Genomic DNA, 23,008 nt, shown 5'->3' with positions numbered 1-23,008 from the left:
AAGATAGGCCTCTATGCAGGTATAAAACAAGGCACACATATATACACATTCATATATATAAAAGAACATGTAAATGCATATTCATATCCACATTTATAGGTTTATTTAGTGTTGGCGATGTCAGGGGCGGTGGTTTAGGGGTTAAGAGATTTATTATAGTAGTAGCGATGTGGTAGGCCGGTGGTTTATGGGATAATAACTTAATTTAGTGTCGGCAGCAGCGGTTTAGGGGTATTTAGACTAGGGGTTTAAGTTAGGTTTTAACGTAACTTTCTTTTCTCCATAGACATCAATGGGGATTGCGTTATAGCGTTCTTCATTCCGCGATCGCAGGTGTTAGTTTTTTTCTAACACTTTCTCCCCATTGATGTCTATGGGGGGGGAAACGTGCATGAGCATGTCAAGTCAGGTCTTAGGTTTTGTGCGGTATGGAGCTCATCGCACCATATCGCACAACAAAAGAAGGTTTTTCAGTAACTTGTAATGGCAGCGCTATAGAGAGTGTGATACCGCTCATTTTTTTTGTTATTCATCCACCCAGTTAAGAGCATAACTTGTAATCTGGGTGTTTGTTTACATAAAAAAGATTACAGAAAAAAAATAAAATTATCCAAAATAAAAAACTTAAACCTAATCTAATACCCCTATAAAAACATAAAGCCAACCCAAAATAACACTAAACTATCAATAGCCCTTAAAATTGCCTTTTGTAGGTTATTGGTAAGTTTAACGGCTCTTTTAGATAAAAAAAATTACTATGCTACCCATTGCCCCTAAAGTGGCATTTGTATGGGCATTGCCCTTAAAAGGGCAATCCGCTCTTTAGGGCCCTTTAAAAAAAAAAAAAGCCCTAATCTAAAAAAAAAAAAACACCCCAAAAAAACCCCAAAAAAAACCCTAACACTAACCCCGACATAGGTACTCACCATTCCTGAAGTCCGTCGGTGAAGGTCTTCATCCAGGCGGCTCCATCTTCATCCAGTGCGGGGCCATCTTCTTTCTTGATCCCGGTGGCACGGAGCAAAGATGGAGCGGAGCAGAGTAGGAACAGCAGCGGCGGAGCAGATATCCAATGTGAAGGGTCCTCTTCATGCGATCGTCCGCCGCACACTGAAGATTGAATGCAAGGTACCCCTTTTATATTGGGGTACCTTGCATTCCTATTGGCTGAAAACTTCAAATCAGCCAATAGGATGAGAGCTACTTAAGAAATCCTACTAGCTGTTCCAATCAGAGATTGATACTTTGCATTGCGGGGGGTTGGCAGTATAGGGGTTAATAGGTTAATTAGGTAGTTTGCGTTGTGTGGGGTTGGCGGATTAGGGGTTAATAGTGTTAAAAGGAAGATTGCATTGTTGTTTGGGATATAGGGGTTGAATGTTGGTGTAATAACCTCTGAACTGATAGGCTCATTGAAGCAATATAAGCTGTTAACTAGTTCCTAACAAAATATCAGTGAACAAGTGCCCTAGAGGCATGAAACGCGCCTGCTGCTTTGGGGGCTTTGGTTCCCCTTCTCCCATGTTTGATTTCATACTGCCTGCTGTCCATTGCCTTTGGTTTTAACCTGTTTAAAATAAAGACATTCATCTTTTACTCCAGAGTGCTGGAAATCATTGTTTGGCTATTGATTTTACATGCCTAGACAGGGGCGTGTTCTTTCCATGTGCAGCTGTCTCACTACGTCACGTCTTAGCCTCCTCACAGAGGAGTAGCGCAGAAGGCTGCCACAGCTTTGTTGGTAGGAGCATCCCACCTCCTCTCTGTGCTTCGTGGACATATCTGTTTTGGGTGAGTGGCTCACTGGCGTTCTACCGATATATATATATGTCTAAATGACGATGTCTTTGTTTATATTTGCTGGTAGTTTAGTCGTGTGCACATTACATAGCACTAATATTTGAGACTTCTTAGACTTCTTTGAATAATACGGACAAACACTACGATTGAGGCTTTGACTGACAAATGTTTTGTTGCTCTTGAACATACGTATATACCTTTTGCTCAGTATATCCTTACTTTGAACTTTGCGTTAACTTTGTATGAAATGGAACACTCACATGAATCCGCTGACAGCTTTGCATTTGAAGATCTAACCAACACTTTGAACACATATGTGGATAAAGTGGAAGAATGGTTGAAAGAGGCAGAACACAATTTGGACAGTTTATTTATTCAAATGGACAATTTGATAAAAAAAAGATATTAGACTTGAATTGGACATTAATACATTCCTTATATACCAACAAAAACAGCATATACCCAGAGGTCTGCAAATTAAAAAGTTCCCTTCTATCCATGATGTGACGTGTTGAATTTCTTAACAAATTGAATACTGCTTTAACTAAATGTTTGGAAAAAAGATTAAACTTCTTGCGCTATAAATCCAACAGCAAGGACCAGCACCACAGATGGATACTAGTTCCCTACAAACTAGCAAAAGGAATATTGAAGTGAAAAAACAAGTACTGTGGGCGCCTTAAAGGGCAGGTCAAAAAAATATATGAGTTGATTATGTCCTAATACATATGAAAAAAATCTTTTAACAAATGATAGGTAAATGATCAAGAAAAAAAAAAAAATCTTTTAACAAATGATAGGTAAATGATCAAGAAAAAAACAACAGCCAATTGAGATGAATGTTAAAATATAATTTAATTAGACTTTACTAAATGTATTAAAAGAGTTGTAAGCAAAATAATTCATACAATGAGATAAATATAAAAAGGCAATACTAAATGTACATAAATACATGCATATAAACTTGTTTATATAAAATAAGTGATTCTCTGTAAGTGACCTATCTATGTAGAGAGAAGACCTCTAAAGACACTTCAAAATACTTAGCCTCTGCTGCAGACAGGGTTAAGGAAGCAAAAAAGCAGTACTAATGAGAGAAAACGAATCCTGGTGATTTAAGCAAAATAACAATGAGCTGCAACAATGATGCTCAATTCAATTTCAAAGTTTTAGGATTGGTGTAAAACGGCAATCCTGCGCAGGTTATAGCCGTGAAGAAACAGTACCTTAATTTGTTCAGGAGCTCCAAGTGTTTTTGTAATCCAATGTAGCAGTTATACCGCCAGCATGAAACAGCTCTGGGAACCCTCTGTGTGAGATGGGAAGAAAGCCGCCAAGCTCCTCTCCACAGAAAAACAGTAACAGACAGAGTCCGAGATACTTACAAAAAATGTGATAAATCTTTCTAGTCATATACTCACTGAGGAGGAAATTAGAGTTCTTTCTAGGCGTCTGGGTTTTTCTCCGTCATGCCACTTTAACCTGTTCCAAACCATCTTAGACGTGAACAATTTTGGGAGGTCTTTGACTCTTAAAAACATTTTCACTGTGATGCATTGGAACAGGATGACATAAAATATGATAATATCAGCATCTCTGCTAATGAAACTATAGGCCTTAACTTTCAGGATTACTGTTGTATAAAAGATATGGAGGACTTGATTTCCTCTAATGAAGGCAGTGTAAAACATGGCCCCTCAGAATCTGATATTAAACTGTCTAAATTTAAAAATAAGAGTACTTTTTACCTGGTTAATGCCAGGTGTAATGTCTTGGCGGTTTTCTAGCAAACTGTTGAGACACAGTTGGTTAAATTGGATAACCAAATTAAAAATCAAGACAAAACTATGGGTGAAGGCAACAATTTGGCAATATCAGAGAGAGCAGTGATTAAAAAATTAAAATCAGACGAAACCCTAGTAATACGTCACTTGCACAAGGGCGGTAACATTGTCATTTTAAATAGATGTGACTATATCGCAGAAGCTAAAGGTCAACTTTCACAAACACTTACTTATAGAACTCTTCCTTCTGATCCCACTCATGAGTTTAAACTCCTCCTCGGGGAAATAGTGGAATTTGCGTTTAAACCGGGCATTATTAATTCTGCAACAGCTGAATATTTGATACCTATGTGAACTGCTCCACATCTTTGGAGATACTAACCCATTCCGAGAATGTTGTGTTTTTTATGGCAGAAATATCGATGATCTGTTCCTGGTGTGGGACAGTGAGGTAAAAAATATTGACCAATTTTTTTTCCTATGTTCAGAATAACAATTTACAGCTATAATTCACCATGGAACATAGTCTGGATAGCCTTAGTTTCTTTGATGTAATGGTTATACTCAATAGGGATGAGAAAGTGATTGATGTAGAATTGTATCACAAACCCACAGCAGGAAACACAATTTTGAGTTACCAATCTTGCCATCCCACACATTTGAAAAAATCAATCCCTAAGAGCCTACTGATTAGGGTTAAACATTAGACTAGTGAGCGATCGAAAAATTTGGTTCGCTTTGTTTCGATTCGGGCCGTAAAAAAAAATTTGGCTCAAGACATTCGTAATAATTCGGTATGTGTCAGTAATTCAGTTTCGGGAAATTTATTGGTGTCGTTACGAATTTTGAAATTCGGATGCATTCAAAACCGTTACCGAATTATTATTAATGTCAGACCGAATCTTTAATACGGACCGAATCATTATTTCTAACTAATGTTCCTGCGATTGCCGAAACAAAATTATGTTAAACCGCCGCCGCCACCCACGGCAGCACTAAATAAAGCTATTAACCCCTAAATCACTGCCCCCCCCACATCACTAACACTACCTAAACCTATTAACCCCTAAACCACAACCCCCCCATTGCCAACACTAACTAAACCTATTAACCTATTGACTGTCTTGAAAAAAGGCCTAGCATAGGTCGAAACGCGTCGACATTTGGTAAGCATATTTTTAACAGAGCTTTGACTTTTTGTACATCTACACTATGTCTTTTTTATTTATTTTTTTCCTAGGATTTTTAACTATTGTTTTATCAAGGACACAGAGCACCATAGGACCACGTTGGAGGATTATTCACTTCTTTGTATATATATCTTTTTTTATATATATACTCATTATATATTTTTGGGTACACATTTTATTATCTTTTTCCACCAAGACATTCACCTTCATTTTTATTTTTATTTTTACTTTTTATCTTTGTTGTTGTTCTTTTCATTTTTGTTTCACTTGTGTTGGACAATTATCACATGCATTGGACACTATTCCCCATTATGGATCCATGATTGGTATACCAATTTTAATTTAATTTTGACCATTTGTTGACCCACCATTTAGACCTATTGTTGGTTTAACGTTTATAATTCAGTGTTTTTAAGATTTTATGTATATTGTATAAGATTTTTTAATTGTGTATTTCCTCTCATTATTTTGTATATCCTTATACCCCTATGTAATACACTACATTCACTACATCTATATAACTTCAGGAGTTTTTTCCCACATCAACCACATATTTGTATCTTACTGCATCTGCCTTTATAGGCGCTGTATACACCCCATCATTTAAACCTATTAACCCCTAAACCACTGTACCAAAACCTCGCAGACACAAACTAAACCTATTAACCCCTAAACTGCACCCCTCCACATTGCCAACACTAGCTAAACCTATTAACCCCTAAACCGTCGTTCCAAAACATTGCCGCCACTAAATAAAGCTATTAACCCCTAAATCAGAAATATCAAAGATAAGAGAGGGAGCATATACTATATATACACTATACAAAAAAACAACAACATACACAGCTCATTCAATATATGGCACTTGTACCTATTAACATACAATTATATCAAAGTCCCATGTTGAAAGTCACTGTAATAGTGAAAAAATGCAGAAAATCAGATATGTCCTCAGTGTGAATGATGGCTGCACTCCTCTTCACAGAAGATACTGGATAAACTGTAAAATAGAAGAAAGAGAGGGGCGCCTCATGTGTAGAATCACCAAACCAAAAAAGCCAAAGCTTATGCACTCGAGCCAAATTGGTACTCACATTTAAAATAAGCACCCCAATGTGCTAATGGAAGCAGATTGATATAATATGGTGCGTCAGTACACTCACTCCAGGATATCCCCAGGTGTGTAATGTCCAATAGCACACCTATGTGCTGGTAGATGCAGACTAATAATTTTAGATTCGAGCGTATCAGCTCACCCACTCCAGGTGTTGCCAATGATATGGTCCAAAAACAGGATAAAAATACAAACAGCCCAATATTGGGCAATGAGAGGTAAGGTAAAAACCACTATACTTGTGTTATAGTAAAAAAACATTTTTATTAAAAAAAAAAAACTGAAAAAAAATATTGAAATTTAAAAATTAAAATAATAAAAGAATATAATAACAACAAGTAGTGGTCAAGGGGGTAATACCCTCTAATGCAATGCGTTTCTCGGCACTGAAGGGCCGTTTCCTCAGGCATGTATTCACCTTACCTCTATCCTGCTATTTAAACCTTTATGCTACCAATGCGCAATTGATTAAAGAACAATTTGTGGGTGTTGTTCAAATTTTTTTTTTCAGTTTTTTTAATAAAAATGTTAATAAAAACTTACCTGTTCAAATCAGCCAACAGAATTTAAGCAGCTCTCATTCTATTGGATAATGAATCATCCAATAGAAGGAGAGCTGCTTAAATCATATTGGCTGATTTGAACAGCCAATAGGATTTAAGCAGCTCTCATTCTATTGGATAATGAATCATCCAATAGAATGAGAGCTGCTTAAATCCTATTGGCTGATTTGAACAGCCAATAGGATTTTAGCAGCCCTAATTCCTATTGGCTGATTCAAATATTTCAGCCAATAGGAATGCAATGGTACCCCCAGTATAAAAGGGGTACCTTGCATTTCAATCCTCAGTGTGCGGCAGACGATCGCATGAAGAGGACCTCAACGTCGGATTGATGGACCTCCACCTGGACCTCTGCCTTGGACCTTCGCCTGGACCTCCGCCTTGGACCTTCCCCTGGACCTCCGCCTCCGCGCATTGCCACTCCACCTCCGCAGGGATGAAGATGCTGGTCCCGCAATGGATGAAGATGGAGCCACCTGGATGAAGATGCCACCTGGATGAAGATGGAGCTGCTGGGATGAAGATCGTTCAAGCGGGACTTCAACGACTGTGAGTAACTAAAGAGGGGTTAGTGTTAGGTTTTTTTAAAGTTTTTTGGGGTGGTTTTTTTTTAGATTAGGGTGGGCACTCTTAAAAGAGCTGAATGCCCTTTTAAGGGCAGCAAAAGAGCTGTATGCCCTTTTCAGGGCAATGCCCATACAAATGCCCTTTTCTGGGCAATGGGTAGATTAGGTTTTTTAGATAGTTTTTTTGGGGGGTTTGGGGGTTTGTAATGTTAGTGGGTCTTTGTATTTATTTCTGAGCAAAAGAGCTGTTTAACATAGGGCAGTGCCCTACAAAAGGCCCCTTTAAGGGATATTGGTAGCTTATTCTAGATTAGGTTTTTTTATTTTGGGGTGTTGTTTTTTTTTTAAAATGGGTATTAGAATAGGAATAATTTTTATTATTTTTATTATTTATAATTTTTTATAATTTGTGTAATGTATTTTTTTCATTTTGGGGTGGGTATTTATTCATAAGTTGATGAAATTCAAATGACCGACAACATACTGAATTAACTTCTGTGATGAGGATCTATCTGAATCAGAAGATCCCATCCTTCCTCAGATATTGACACTGACAAATCTACTTATTTATTTAAAATGGAGTATATTCGTTCTTTGTTAAAAGAAGTGTTGATTACATTGGATATTAAGGAAACTAGTCCTCTTGATATTAAAAGTAGTAAACGTTTAAATTATGTTTATAAACCTCCTGTGGTTACTCCAGAGGTTTTTCCAGTTCTGATGCTAATTTTGATATGATTTCTAAGGAATGGAATAGGCCTGGTACTTCTTTTATTCCTTCTTCAAGGTTTAAAAAATTGTATCTTTTGCCAGCAGTAACATTGGAGTTTTGGGAAAAGATCCCCAAAGTTGATGGGGCTATCTCTACTCTTGCTAAACGTACTACTATTCCTATAGAAGATAGTACTTCTTTTAAAGATCATTTAGATAGGAAACTTGAATCTTATCTAAGGAAAGCCTATTTATATTCAGGTCATCTTATCAGGCCTGCAATTTCTTTGGCTGATGTTGCAGCTGCATCAACTTTTTGGTTGGAAAATTTAGCGCAACAAGAATTGGATTCTGATTTGTCTAGCATTGTTCGCTTGCTTCAACATGCTAATCATTTTATTTGTGATGCCATTTTTGATATCATAAAAATTGATGTTAAATCTATGTCTTTAGCTATTTTAGCTAGAAGAGCTTTGTGGCTTAAATCTTGGAATGCTGACATGACTTCTAAGTCCAGATTGCTATCTCTTTCTTTCCAAGGTAATAAGTTATTTGGTTCTCAGTTGGATTCAATTATTTCAACTGTCACTGGGGGGAAGGGAGTTTTTTGCCTCAGGATAAAAGACCTAAGGGTAAATCTAAAGCTTCTAACCATTTTCGTTCCTTTCGACAAAATAAGGAACAGAAACCTAATCCTTCCCCCAAGGAATCTGTTTCCAATTGGAAACCTTATTCAAATTGGAATAAATCCAAGCCATTTAAGAAACCAAAGCCAGCCCCCAAGTCTGCATGAAGGTGCGGCCCTCATTCCAGCTCAGCTGGTAGGGGGCAGATAAAGATTTTTCAAGGATATTTGTACAAATTCTGTCCAAAATCAATGGATTCTGAGTATTTGTCTCTCAGGGGTACCGAATAGGATTCAGAGTAAGACCTCCTGTGAGAAGATATTTTCTCTTATGCATCCCAACAAATCCAGTAAAGGCTCAGGCTTTCCTGAAGTGTGTTTCAGACCTGGAGTTTTAAGAGGTAATCATGCCAGTTCTGTTCAGGAACAGGGCCTGGGGTTTTATTCAAATCTATTCATTGTCCCAAAGAAAGAAAATTCATTCAGACCAGTTCTGGATCTGAAAATTTTGAATCGTTATGTAAGAGTGCCAACTTTCAAAATGGTGACTATAAGGACTATTCTGCCTTTTGTTCAGCAAGGGTATTATATGTCCACAATAGACTTACAGGATGCATATCTTCATATTCCGATTCATCCAGATCATTATCAGTTTCTGAGATTCTCTTTTCTAGACAAGCATTACCAATTTGTCGCTCTTCGTTTTGGCCTAGCAACAGCTCCGAGAATCTTTTCAAAGGTTCTCGGTGCCCTACTCTCTGTAATCAGAGAGCGGTGTATTGCGGTGTTTCCTTATTTGGACGATATCTTGGTACTAGCTCAGTCTTTATGTTCTGCAGAATCTCACATGAATCAACTAGTGTTGTTTCTTTGAAAACATGGTTGGAGGATCAATTTACCAAAAAGTTATTTGATTCCTCAGACAAGGGTCACCTTTTTAGGTTTCCAGATATATTCAGTGTCCATGACTCTGTCTCTAATAGACAAGAGACGTTTAAAATTGGTTTCAGCCTGTCGGAACCTTCAGTCTCAGTCATTCCCTTCAGTAGCTATGTGCATGGAAGTTTTAGGTCTCATGACTGCAGCATTGGACACAATCCCCTTTGTTCGTTTTCATATGAGACCTCTCCAGCTTTGTATGCTGAACCAATGGTGCAGGGATTATACAAGGATATCACAATTAATATCCTTAAATCCCAATGTTCGACTATCTCTGACTTGGTAGTTAGATCACCATCGTATAGTTCTAGGGGCCTCTTTTGTTCATCCAACCTGGACTGTGATCACAACAGATGTGAGTCTTTCAGGATGGGGAGCTGTTTGGGGATCTCTGACAGCACAAGGGGTTTGGAAATCTCAAGAGGCGAGATTACCAATCAATATTTTGGAACTCCGTGTGATTTTCAGGGCTCTTCAGATTTGGCCTCTGTTGAAGAGAGAACCATTCATTTGTTTTCAGACAGACAATATCACAACTATGGCATATGTCAATCATCAGGGTGGGACTCAAAGTCCCCAAGCTATGAAAGAAGTATCCCAGATACTTGCTTGGGTGGATTCCAGCTCCTGTCTAATTTCTGCAGTTCATATCCCAGGTATAGACAATTGGGAAGCGGATTAGCCATCTGACTTTACATCCGGGGGAGTGGTCCCTCCATCCAGATGTGTTTTCTCAGGTTGTTCAGATGTGGGGTCTTCCAGAAATAGATCTGATGGCTTCTCATCTAAACAAGAAACTTCCCAGGTACCTGTCCAGGTTCAGGGATCATCAGACGGAAGCAGTGGATGCGCTGACACTTCCTTGGTGTTATCAACCTGCTTATATTTTCCCGCCTTTAGTTCTTCTTCCAAGAGTGATCTCCAAAATCATCATGGAGCAATCATTTGTGTTGCTGGTGGCTCCAGCATGGCCTCACAGGTTTTGGTATGTGGATCTTGTTCGGATGTCCAGTTGCTAGCCTTGGCCACTTCCATTAAGGCCGAACCTTCTGTCTCAAGGTCCATTTTTCCATCAGGATCTCAAATCATTAAATTTTAAGGTATGGAAATTGAACGCTTAGTGCTTAGTCATAGAGGTTTCTCTGATTCTGTGATTAATACTATGTTGCAGGCTCGTAAATCTGTTTCTAGAAAGATTAATTATCGAGTTTGGAAAACTTACATTTCATGGTGTTCCTCTCATAAATTCTCTTGGCATTCTTTTAGAATTCCTAGAATTTTACAGTTGCTTCAGAATGGTTTGGATAAGGGTTTGTCTGCAAGTTCATTGAAGGGACAAATCTCAGCTTTTTCTGTTTTATTTCACAGAAAGATTGCTAAGCTTCCTGATATTCACTGTTTTGTTCAGGCTTTGGTTCGTATCACGCCTGTCATTAAATCATTCTCTCCTCCTTGGAGTCTTAATTTGGTTTTGAACGCTTTACAGGCTCCTCCATTTGAGCCTATGCATACTTTGGACATTAAACTACTTTCTTGGAAAGTGTTGTTTCTTTTGGCCATTTCTTCTGCTAGAGGAGTTTCTGAATTATCTGATCTCTCTTGTGAATCTCCTTTTCTGATTTTTCATCAGGATAAGGCAGTTTTGCGGACTTCATTTAAATTCTTACCTAAGGTTGTGAATTCTAACAATATTAATAAAGAAATTGTTGTCCCTTCCTTGTGTCCTAATCCTAAGAATTATTTGGAGAGATCTTTACATTCTTTGGATGTGGTGAGAGCTCTGAAATATTATTTTGAATCTACTAAAGATTTCAGGAAGACTTCTAGTCAATTTGTTATCTTTTCTGGTCCTAGGAAAGGTCAGAAGGCTTCTGCCGTTTCCTTGGCATCATTGTTAAAGCTTTTGATTCATCAAGCTTATTTGGAGTCGGGTCAAGCCCCGCCTCAGAGAATTACAGCTCATTCTACTAGATCAGTTTCCACTTCGTGGGCTTTTAGGAATGAAGCTTCGCAACAACTTGGTCTTTGCATACATTTACTAAATTCTACCGTTTTGATGTATTTGCTTCTTCGGAAGCAGTTTTTGGTAGAAAAGTTCTTCAGGCAGCTGTTTCAGTTTGATTCTTCTGCTTATGTTTTAAAGGGACAGTAAAGTCACAAAAAATCTTTTATGATTTAAATAGGGCATGTAATTTTAAACAACTTTCCAATTTACTTTTATTACCAATTTTGCTTTGTTCTTTTGGTATTCTTAGTTGAAAGCTAAATCTAGGAGGTTCATGTGCTAATTTCTTAGACCTTGAAGACTGCCTCTAATCGGAAAGCATTTTGACAGTTTTTCACCACTAGAGGGCATTAGTTCACGTGTTTCATATAGATAACATTGTGCTCCGGCACGTGAAGCTCCTAAGAGCAAGCACTGATTGGCTAAAAATGCATGTCTGTCAAAAGAGCTGAAATAAGGGGGCAGTTTGCAGAGGCTTAGATACAAGGTAATCACAGAGGTAAAAAGTATATTAATATAACTGTGTTGGTTATGCAAAATTGGGGAATGGGTAATAAAGGGATTATCTATCTTTTTAAACAACAAAAATTCTGGTGTTTACTGTCCCTTTAAGTTTTTTCCTTTTATTTATGAGAATAAACTTATATTTTGGGTTGTGGATTAATTTTCTTCAGCGAAAAATGGCTGTTTTTATTTTTATCCCTCCCTCTCTAGTGACTCTTGCATGGAGTTCCACATCTTGGGTATTGCTATCCCATACGTCACTAGCTCATGGACTCTTGCCAATACATGAAAGAAAACCTAATTTATGTAAGAACTTACCTGATAATTTCATTTCTTTCATATTGGCAAGAGTCCATGAGGCCCACCCTTTCTATGGTGGTTATGATTTTTTTTGTATAAAGCACAATTATTTCCAAATTCCTTTGTTGATGCTTTTTACTCCTTTCTTTATCACCCCACTACTTGGCTATTCATTAAACTGAATTGTGGGTGTGGTGAGGGGTGTATTTATAGGCATTTTGAGGTTTGGGAAACTTTGCCCCACCTGGTAGGAATGTATATCCCATACGTCACTAGCTCATGGACTCTTGCCAATATAAAAGAAATTAATTTATAAGGTAAGTTCTTACATAAATTATGTTTTTTTGTAATGGTAGGTTTTTTATTTTTTGTAATTTTAGTGTTTTATTTTTTTTAATGTTAGGTTTTAGTGTAAGGCAGCTTAGGTTTTATTTGACAGGTAAGTGTATTTATGGTAACTAGGTAGTTAGTAAATAGTTAATAACTATTTACTAACTAGTCTACCTAGTTAAAAGAAATACATACTTACCTGTGAAATAAAATAAAACCTAAGCTAGCTAAAATATAACTATTAGTTATATTGTAGCTAGCTTAGGTTTAATTTCACAGGTAAGTATGTGTTTAGTTTTAAATAGGTCTTTTTTAGTTAATAATTGTAACTTTAGTTTAGCTCTATTTTAATTATGTTAAAATTAGGGGGTGTTAGGGTCAGTTTTAGGGTTACGGTTAGGGTTACATTAGGGTTAGGTTTAGGGGTTAATATAGTTTAATTTAGGTTGTGATGTGGGGGGCTGGCGGTTTAGGGGTTAATAGGTTTATTTAGTGGTAGTGATGTGGAAGGCCAGAGGTTTAGGGGTTAATACCTTTATTTAGTGGAAGTGATGTCGGGGAGCGGTGGAATAGGGGGTAATAACTATAATATAGTGGCAGCAATATCGGGAACAGCAGATTAGGGGTTAATAACTTTATTTAGGTGGCAGCGATATCGGGAGCTGCAGATTAGGGGTTAATAACTGTAGGTAGGTGGTGGCAAAGTCGGGGCGACAGATTAGGGGTGTTTAGACTCAGGGTTTATGTTAGGGTGTTAAGTTTAAAAGTAACTTTTATTTTCCCCATAGACATCAATGGGGCTACATTACAGAGCTTTTCATTCCACGATCGCAGGTGTTAGGCTTTTTTCTGAGCCGCTCTCCCCATTGATGTCTATGGGGAAAGCGTGCACGAGCACGAGCACGTCAAAACAGCGCTTGTATTTTGTGCGGTATGGAGCTCAACGCTTCACAAAAAAATAAATGCCAAAACAAGGGGTCACAATCTAAAGTTAGAGGGTAGCAGATTCAGGAGAAATTTGAGGAAGCATTTTTTTACAGAAAGGGTGGTGGATTCATGGAATAAACTTCCACTTGAGGTGGTAAACACAAAGACTGTAAAGGAATATAAAAATGTCTGGGACATGCATAATATGGGTAGACTTGATGGGCCTTATTGGTTCTTATCTACCGTCAAATTCTATGTTTAACGCAACCATATCGCATGCACAAGCCGGCTGTTTGAAAACTTTTAATGGCAGCGATATAGGGGGTTAAATAACGCAACTTTTGTTGCGTTCGTTAATTTCCCTATAGTGCACATAACTCGTAATCTAGCTGTCAGTTAGGTATTCAAATTATACCTATAACATACTTGATATCTTTCCAATACCATGATTCACAAATATTCTTCCAATTAAGTCGCAATAAACAAATCAATAATTTAATTGTTAAAAGTACATTCTTGAATAATTATTTCTCATTGAATATCAAGCTCATCATTTTTATGTCTAACTAAACTAACTGCTAGATTACGAGTTCTGCGCTAGCCTTAAAAAGCAGCGTTAAGGGGTCCAAACGCTGCTTTTTATCTAACGCTGGTTTTACGAGTCAGGCAGGAAAGGGTCTACCGCTCACTTTCTTTCCGCGACTCGAGGCTACCGCAGATCCCCTTACATCAATTGCTTATCCTATGTTTTCAATGGGATTTGCCTAACGCTGGTATTACGAGTCTTGGAAGAAGTGAGCGGTAGAGCCTCTACCTCCAAGACTCCAACCGCAAAAAAAAGTCAGTAGTTAAGAGTTTTATGGGCTAACGCCGGAACATAAAGCTCTTAACTACTGTGCTATAAAGTACACTAACACCCATAAACTACCTATGAACCCCTAAACCGAGGCCCCCCCACATCGCAAACACTATAATACATTTTTTTAACCCATAATCTCCCGCTCCGGACACCGCCGCAACCTACATTATACCTATGAACCCCTAATCTGCTGCCCCTAACATCGCCGACACCTATATTATTTTTATTACCCCCTAATCTGCCCCCCCAATGTTGCCACCACCTACCTACACTTATTAACCCCTAATCTGCCGACCGGACCTCGCCGCCACTATAATAAATGTATTAACCCCTAAACCGCCGCACTCCCGCATCGCAAACACTATAATAAATTTTATTAACCCCTAATCTGCCCTCCCTAACATCACCGCCACCTACCTACAATTATTAACCATTAATCTCCTGCCCCCAAAGTCGCCGCTACTATAATAAAGTTATTAACCCTTAAACCTAAGTCATCAAAATCTTTGTTTCTAAGTGGTTTTCAAATGTATTAATAAAATGAAAATCACATGCTAAATTCCTTAGATCATTCATATTTTTCATTAATGACTCAAGCCTAGTATGTTTTTAACGCCATCAAATTAGTTAAACAGATTAAATCCCAATTGGCAGTTTCTAGCATTATAAGTCACAAGCAGATCATGGTTCCTCTTTGCAGGTGCACAACACATAGTGAGATTGAGTCAGTAACACAAAAGATAAATTCTCTAATAAATTAGAATGATTTTGTATTATAATGTCCCTTTCAAACACAGAATAAACTGTGTTTATAGTCCTATTTTGAGAGGTATTTGATAGTGTGGTTTATACATTATATTAGTTTGCCTATCTAGCCTATATTAAAAGGACATGAATAAGATAAGGCTCTATTGCATTAGAGTATTTTCTCATTGCATTATTGCTTCCCTATACTAATGTTTTTTGAATCTTGTAAAGGGATGAAACACATTTTCTCATTGCATTATTGCTTCCCTATACTAATGTTTTTTGAATCTTGTAAAGGGATGAAACACATAGGGCTAGATTACTAGAAGTGCTAATTTATCGTGCACTCATAAATAGCGAATTTACCACCATTAGAAGTGGCTGGTTAATGCTGCCGCGAGCTTGCGGTAGGAATTAGCGCTCTGAAAATTAACCAGAGGTCAGACCTCTGGTTACTTTTAAAAATATCCCCCAAAATAAACTGTAGTGTTGTTTTTTAAAATAAAAAAGTAGCAATTTTATTCTTTTAAATAATAACTGCATGAAGCAGTATTAAAGGGTTAAAGTGAGGGGATGTGGGGTGATAGAAAAAAAACGGCACTGAAAAGTACCTTTACATTGCGGTCTATGTGGACTGTGTAATTACTCAAAATATATATGTATATGTTTAAATACATGTATGTATATTTATGTGTTAATATGTGTACATACACAAATAAACACATAAATATATATGCATATATTCATATACTGTACATATATATTATATTTGCACTTTGCAGCCCATCGCTGCGTGACTTATTTATTTATTTATTTATTTAAACAACTGTAACATTCCCCTTAAAGGGACTGTAAACACCTTGTAATTACAATATTTACCCACAGTCATGCAATACACTGACTTGCTACTTTAGTAGATAAGACATAATTTTTTTAGCAAAATATCCATTGTGTTGCAGCTCCTTATCAGACCACCCCTACTGAGGTCAATTAGGGATAGATATCTGGCAGGGTTAGCTTATGAGGTCTCCGATTCTCTGAAACAGAAAACACTAATTTATTAAACTGAGATTCAAGAAAACGAGACAAAATAATAATGTATATCGCAAATGTTGTTTTTTACTACACATAAAGGAAGATTTTATATTACAATTTCAAAGTATTTGCTCCCTTTATTGTCCACAACCCTCTTAACTGTTAATTTAATTAAATTTAGTTTAGTTTTTGTCCTAGTTGTACTTGAATGCATCTTCAGATTGAACAAATGTATAACATAATTTCCATTAAGAGGGGACATAGACCCCAAAATGCCCTGGCTTTTTTATATTTGAGAGAGAACTTTGGCTTTAACATTTAATAGATTAGCCACAAGGTAATTACATAGATACAGTGGAGGCTCCTCCATAGGAGCACAGGCGCTCCCCCTGAGAGAAAAAAAAGAAGAAAAAAAAGAAGAAAAAAAACCTTTTTGGCTGAATAAATATGATTTTTCCAATAGGCTCCCTATTGCTGAAATTATATTTATTCAGCCATAAAGGTTCCAGTCCAGTTTTGCAAAAAAAAAAAAAAAAAAAAGGATGCACGTGCGATAGATAGAAGTATAGGCTTCAAGCCGCCCCCAGCCCAGCCCTATACCTTCCTAATCGCAAAGTTTTTGCTGTGCGGGTAAGACATAGACGTCACCACTCACCAGGTCACGTACTGGCTTAGTCTTTGAGCTGAGAGGACCTCATTTATTTAGCTGCAGGCAGTTTGTTTAAAAACTTAAAAAAAGACAGCAGTAAGTTATCCTTTTTGCAGATTATCAGACAGAAAATCATTGGTGGGAAGGATTATCTGCTCAGAGGAGTTTGTTTATTTTGCTGCTGCTTTATAACAAGACAGCAGTTAACTGCAGCCTTTTTGCATATTGTGTTATGAATATAAATATAGACATTCGCTGGTAATTAAATAGTACATAATAAATTCCCTCATAGCTGAGCTCAGTGTACTATTATGTGTGTGTTTTGCTCTCTGGTCATTGCGGTATGTAATTGCCTCACTGACACCTTTCGTAAGCAATGAATATACCTGTGTTATTATTGTTGTTTCTGCCTGTTACTCTCATGACGTTAACCGCCCAGCTGCTTAAAACACAGCCTCCCATTGGTCCTTTCCTCTTCATCGCTCAACCTATAGTATGGCGTGCCGGCCCGGAGTGCGATGTGACGTCATTCTGTTCCCATCTGCTTTATTTTGCTTTGATCTCTGGAGCCGCCATTACAGGAAGAATCAGAGCCGAGTCGAGCTGGAGGACACCAGATTCGGTCAGAGAGGGAAGGACCGGATGTGGCACCCATTGGTCGGGTCCCGGTGTTCTGTCGAAAACTCAAATTCGTCAAAAACTCCAATCTGACGTCATTTCCGGTGACTCTTTTATTTTAATATGTTTTGCCTCTGTCTGGGGGGCCACCGTAGACCCTTTGGCATACAGCCCAAGTAAACCTTGGGGAATGAAGTTTACAAGGGGGGCTTTGCCTTGAATCCCCCAGGTGGAGGCAAAATAGATAGTGAAGATAGGCGATTACAGGGCCTATCTGATTGGTTGTGAATCCTGTCACTCACAGATTTATGGAAATAGCTGAAGTGACGTCATATTGGAGTTTTTGACAGATTGGAGTTATCGACAGAACACCGGCAGCAATGAGCGAGGGAGGGAAGTCAGCCAAGGGATAAAGCCAGGTGAGATTGGATATCGGGATAACAACTCTGATAAGGTAAAGAGGTATATTACAGTGTCACTGTGGCAGATTTTGTGCGCTCAATTGTGCAGTCAGTGGACTGTAGGAGCGCTCTTAGTGAGCACTGTAGTGTGTTCCGTTATGGGTTGATGCCCTGTGATTGGAGCGGCGGATGGATCATGTGACACAGATTGTGCTGTAGCCGTGTGAAAGCTGTGTGGAGAGCAGATTCACTCTGCTGAGTGGGACGCTGCACAAAAGGATCCAGGGTCTAGACTAGCATTGAGCATTGTTATATACCGGCAGGCGGTAAGGGTGAGTGGATGTGGTGTCTTGAACCGCAAAGTTTATAAAGCTTCAAATCAGAGTGCTTGTCCTTCCCCTAATGGTCCGGTTTTGCATACCCCACTTACCCACTACTATTTTCAAATGCATATTTGAGCTACACGCTATATGCATGATGATCATCAGGTCATCTGTTTTGTTTATTGCTCACTGACTTGATCTGGCAGCAAACGGCACTTTGTGACATCGTACCAGTGATCCATACACTGTAGCACGAATTTGATGACCAGGGTAGGAAGATTAAGTACATGAATGGAAATGTCCCCACTTTTTAACTAAAATGGTAACTTGGTGAGCTTTCAAATTAATATCAATGTAAATATAAGACAGGGCAGGTGCAATTTTATTCAAACAAACGTAAAAAAAAATCCAAATTTCTTGTCTGACTGTAAACCCCTGCTAAGAGGGCATATGTCTGTCCATGTCTGTGTTTGCACTGCGGAACACTAAATGCAGTAGTAGAATTGAATAACTGGCAAGCACACAATAAAAGACAATACAATAGCACTTGCTTTGATTTTGAAATTAGCAGTAGAATTTTTTTTAGCACGTTTTTAAAGTTAAAGGTACTTTAACTGATTTAGAAAGAGCATACGACTTTAAACAACTTTCCAATTTATATATATATATATATATATATATATATATATATATATATATATATATATATATATGTATGTATATTTATATTTAGTATTGACGCATACTTATAGGATCATGCATCTCTTATTTAAAGGGACATTCCAGTCAAAACTGGAATGCACATGGGTGCATTTCACGTTTGAATAGAATAATTTTTGCAATATACATGTATATTCAAAAACTATTGTAATAGTTACTGCTGTTTCAAGAGTGTATTTAAGTATGCTCCTTGCACCAGCATTTTAAATACAACACTTGTTAAGAAAGCCTAAATTGCTTGTATCATCTGGTAATTACTCAATTTGTTAGTTGCTGACAACAGGGGCGTAACTAGAAACCACAGAGCCCAGGTGCAAGAATCTAAGAAGGACATCCCCCACCCCAAAAAAAATGTGAATTTGATAAATATATATATATATATATATAAAAAAAAAATTAACATTTAACACAGAAAAAAAAATGAGAATCAGATTACATGCCTGCAAAAGGAGGTACCATGTGCCCACAGTCTGTGAGATGATCTGACCCCCTATAACTGTATATAGTGACACTGTTTAATCCACCAGTACTGTATATAGTAAGTTAGTGACAGTCTGTAATCTGCCAGTGAAATGGCTGGCCTGACACTACCAGTCCCATTACTTTATAAAGTGACCACAGTAGTCTGTGACATTGTCCAGCCCCCCGTACTGTATATAGTGGTACTGTATAGTGACACTGTTTAACCCTGCCACCCCCCCATGCTGTAGTAACAAGGTCTGTAATTTGCTGGTTCCACAAACATACACACACACACAGACATACATGCATAAATACACACACAGTCACATACATACATACACACACACACACACACACATAAACACCAGTGGGTAAAACAGAAACACTAACCCCTGTAGTCAGAGACACTAGTGAAGCATCATGTCACACTCACATGATATCAGTGCAGGCAGTGGCAGGTCAACGTTTGTTATTGAAAAAAAATTAAAAACATTTTTTTAAGATGGGCCCCACCCTCGGGGGCCTGGTCGCAATTTCGACCTCTGCACTCCCTGTAGTTCCGTCCCTAGGTTGACAAGATAAAAGCCCTATTGGAGATTGGAGCAGCTGTTGTATTTAAAATGCATGTGCACTAAGAATATCTAGCTATGCTTCACATGTAGAGAAAAATGTTAACACTAAAATAGAGATGATTTTTACTAGAACCATTTTTGCTAATATATGTATATTGTAAATATGTTTCTGTCCAAAGATGTAGTTCATCTATATGCAATTCAGTTTTGACTGGAAAATCCATTTAAAGGAAATGTATTATCTTTAAAATGAAATTGTCAAATTTATATGAGACACGTGATACATAAAGGGACCATAAAACCAAAATTAAACTTAGACGCAATGGTATACAAATTCCCAATTTACTTCTCATATTAAAATTAGCTTTTCCCCATTTATATCTTTAAAATCATACCTAGGTAGGCTTAGGAGCATCAATACACTACTGAGAGCTAGCTGGCAATTGGTGGATACATATGCCTCTTGTCATTGGCCCACCCAATATGTTCAGCTAGCTCACAGTAGTGCATTACTGCCAGTGAGCCTACCAAGGGTTACTATTCAACAAAAGGATACCATTAAGCAAATTTGATAAAAGTAAATTGGCATATTGTATAAAATGACATGCAGTAGCTGTAGTTTAATTGTCACTTTCTGTCCGTTTAAAAGACCATATAACTCCCTTATTTAAAATTTTCTTTTCAAACAAGCATCACATGCCCTATGCTAAGTTAAAGGTGCTTTTTATTTTTAGCCTCAAACCAGACTCCAGCTGCCCTGCACCAATATGCTGGACAATCTGTGATGGGCACAGTTATAGTTGGGTAACACAATGTCCCACCTAACCGCAATACCTTAGCCCTAATGTTAATCCCATCATGTATTTTTTTGATAACTAATCAGTAATTTTACCCCTTGGTTGCCAGTAAAATACAAATTAATGATTGTACCTCTTTAGCTGCCAGTAACAAGTAAACAGAAGTTATTTTAACCCATTATCTACCCTCACTACTTTCTGCTCAATACTGTAGTGCATATAGGCATGGGGAATTCTTTTTTATTTTTATTTTTATTTTTTTGCACAAGCACTTGTTAATATTTAGTTCTTTTAAATACTTTATTTTTCAGTACCAGTTACAGCTTCATCATTGTGAGTTACATAACAAAACTTCTTGCATACAGTTTTTGTCATACATTATCACTGCAAAGGCACCTTAATTTTCATATTTCCCCCTCCCCATCTCCTCCCCCCCCTTTACATCTCTCATCCCCCGGGTGCCACTCCAGGGTCCACTGTGTTCCTATTTAACCCATGTTAAGGAGCGTTGTTACGTCTAGCTTTTAAGTGAATATGTTCCACTTCCCACGTAATTGGGCATTCAGTATGAATTCTGTGTCCTTGAACGGGTAGATAATCTGCTTTTGGTGTTCTAAGTCTAGAGTGTTTATAAGGGGTTCCCATTTATTCATAAATTTCCTGGTTCTGCATTTTATGTCTCCCTGCGTGTTAAGTTGTTCACATATCATTTGTTTTCTCACTGCCTCTTTAAGCTGTGTTAGGCTTGGTGGTCTCTGCAATATCCATTGTCTCAGAATGAGTTTTCGTGCTTGTAGTATCACATTGGATAGGAACTCTATGTGTTTTTGTGATTTTATTTATGGGTGTAGGAAAATCACAAGTTCGTCTGACCACTGGACCTCTTCCCCTATACTTTTATCTGCCCATCTCTGTGTCATCCCCCAGAATTTTATTAGTTTTGAGCAGTTCCACATCATGTGCAGTATGTTTGGGTTTGGGTGCGAGCATCTCGGGCAAATTCCCGATACGTCTGGCACCCATTTATGGTACATTTTGGGCGTGATGTATGCGTTGTGTACTAGCATGGTGTGAGATTCCCTTATGTCACTCGATAGAGATGCTCTCCTCACTGCCACAAAGCTCTGTTCTATACATTGATCAGAAAGGTTGTGTCCCATCAAAGCTCCCCAGACCGTTTTCAGATGTTCAGTATTGGACTTATTTGACTTGGATTGGAGTATATTGTATGTATGTGAAATGGATGTCATTCCTCCCTTTGTCAGTCTTAAGAGTTTGTAAATGTCACAGTCAGGCTCTAACATATTCCCAGATCTCAGTAGGTCTTGTACATAATGTTTTGCCTGTAGGTAAGCGAAATGATGTGAGTTGGGCAGTCCATAATCTCTCCTCAAATCTATGAAAGATCGGACAGTAGTCCCGTCATCTGACAATAGTTGCTTTAGAGTCTTGACCCCTCATTCCTCCCATTGCTTGAACGGTTTTGTAGTGAAGCCTGCCGGAAAGTCTGGATTCCCCCCCAGTGGCAAGTACACCGTGTGATTATGAGAAACCTTAAGAGCTCTACACAGTTGCCACCACGCCTTAATGGGGTGGAGGAGAAGACCTGCCCCCCCCCAGAATGGGCTCTAGCTGTGTACGATTCATGTGTTGTAGCATTTTTAGTGACCATGGTTTTATGATCTCTGATTCTAGTGAGTAGTTAGTGAAGCGCCCACCGTCTGTCAGCCAGTCCATGACGTATTTTGTCAAAGCTGCCCAGTTATAGTGTTCGATGTTTGGGAGACCCATTCCCCCCTGCTCTGGCTGACATGTCAATTTTTGGTAACTGATTCTGTGTTTTTTCCCTCTCCAAAGAAAGTGTAGAATGTCTCTATTTAGGGCCCCTAGGTCCTTCTTATGTAATAATTCGGGGAGCATCTGTAGGGTATAAAGGAGCTTAGGGAATAGGATCATTTTAATGAGCCCCACTCTCCCCGACAGTGTCAGTGGTAGGGGGGTCCAGCTCAGTAGCTTTTGTTTTAGATTTTGCAGTAGTGGTTTAAAGTTAACTGAGTACCATTGGGATGGATCTCTAGTTAGTGTAATACCTAGGTATTTAAATGTGTGTGAGACTACTTTAAAGTTGTCCTCCAATGGTGTGGTAGGGTCATTATTACGGAGCCAGAGCAGCTCAGACTTATCTTTATTTATTCGATATCCTGAAATGTCACTGAACTCAGCTATCACTTTTAATATTTTAGGAATGTTCTCTCTGGGGTCTCCTGTGTAGAGTACCATATCATCAGCGAAGAGTGACAAGTGAATTCTCTCTCTACCTATATGTAAACCTGCCGTTTCCTTTCTGATCTTAATCGCCAGGGGCTCCAATGCGAGATCAAACAGGAGGGGTGAGAGGGGGCAGCCCTGTCTAGTACCCCTTTTGAGAATGAATGTTTTCGATGGTGTTCCATTTATAAGGATCGCT

This window comes from Bombina bombina, chromosome 2 (genome assembly GCF_027579735.1).
Source record: "Bombina bombina isolate aBomBom1 chromosome 2, aBomBom1.pri, whole genome shotgun sequence".
NCBI classification, from domain to species: domain Eukaryota; kingdom Metazoa; phylum Chordata; class Amphibia; order Anura; family Bombinatoridae; genus Bombina; species Bombina bombina.
This window is presented reverse-complemented; position numbering follows the sequence as displayed.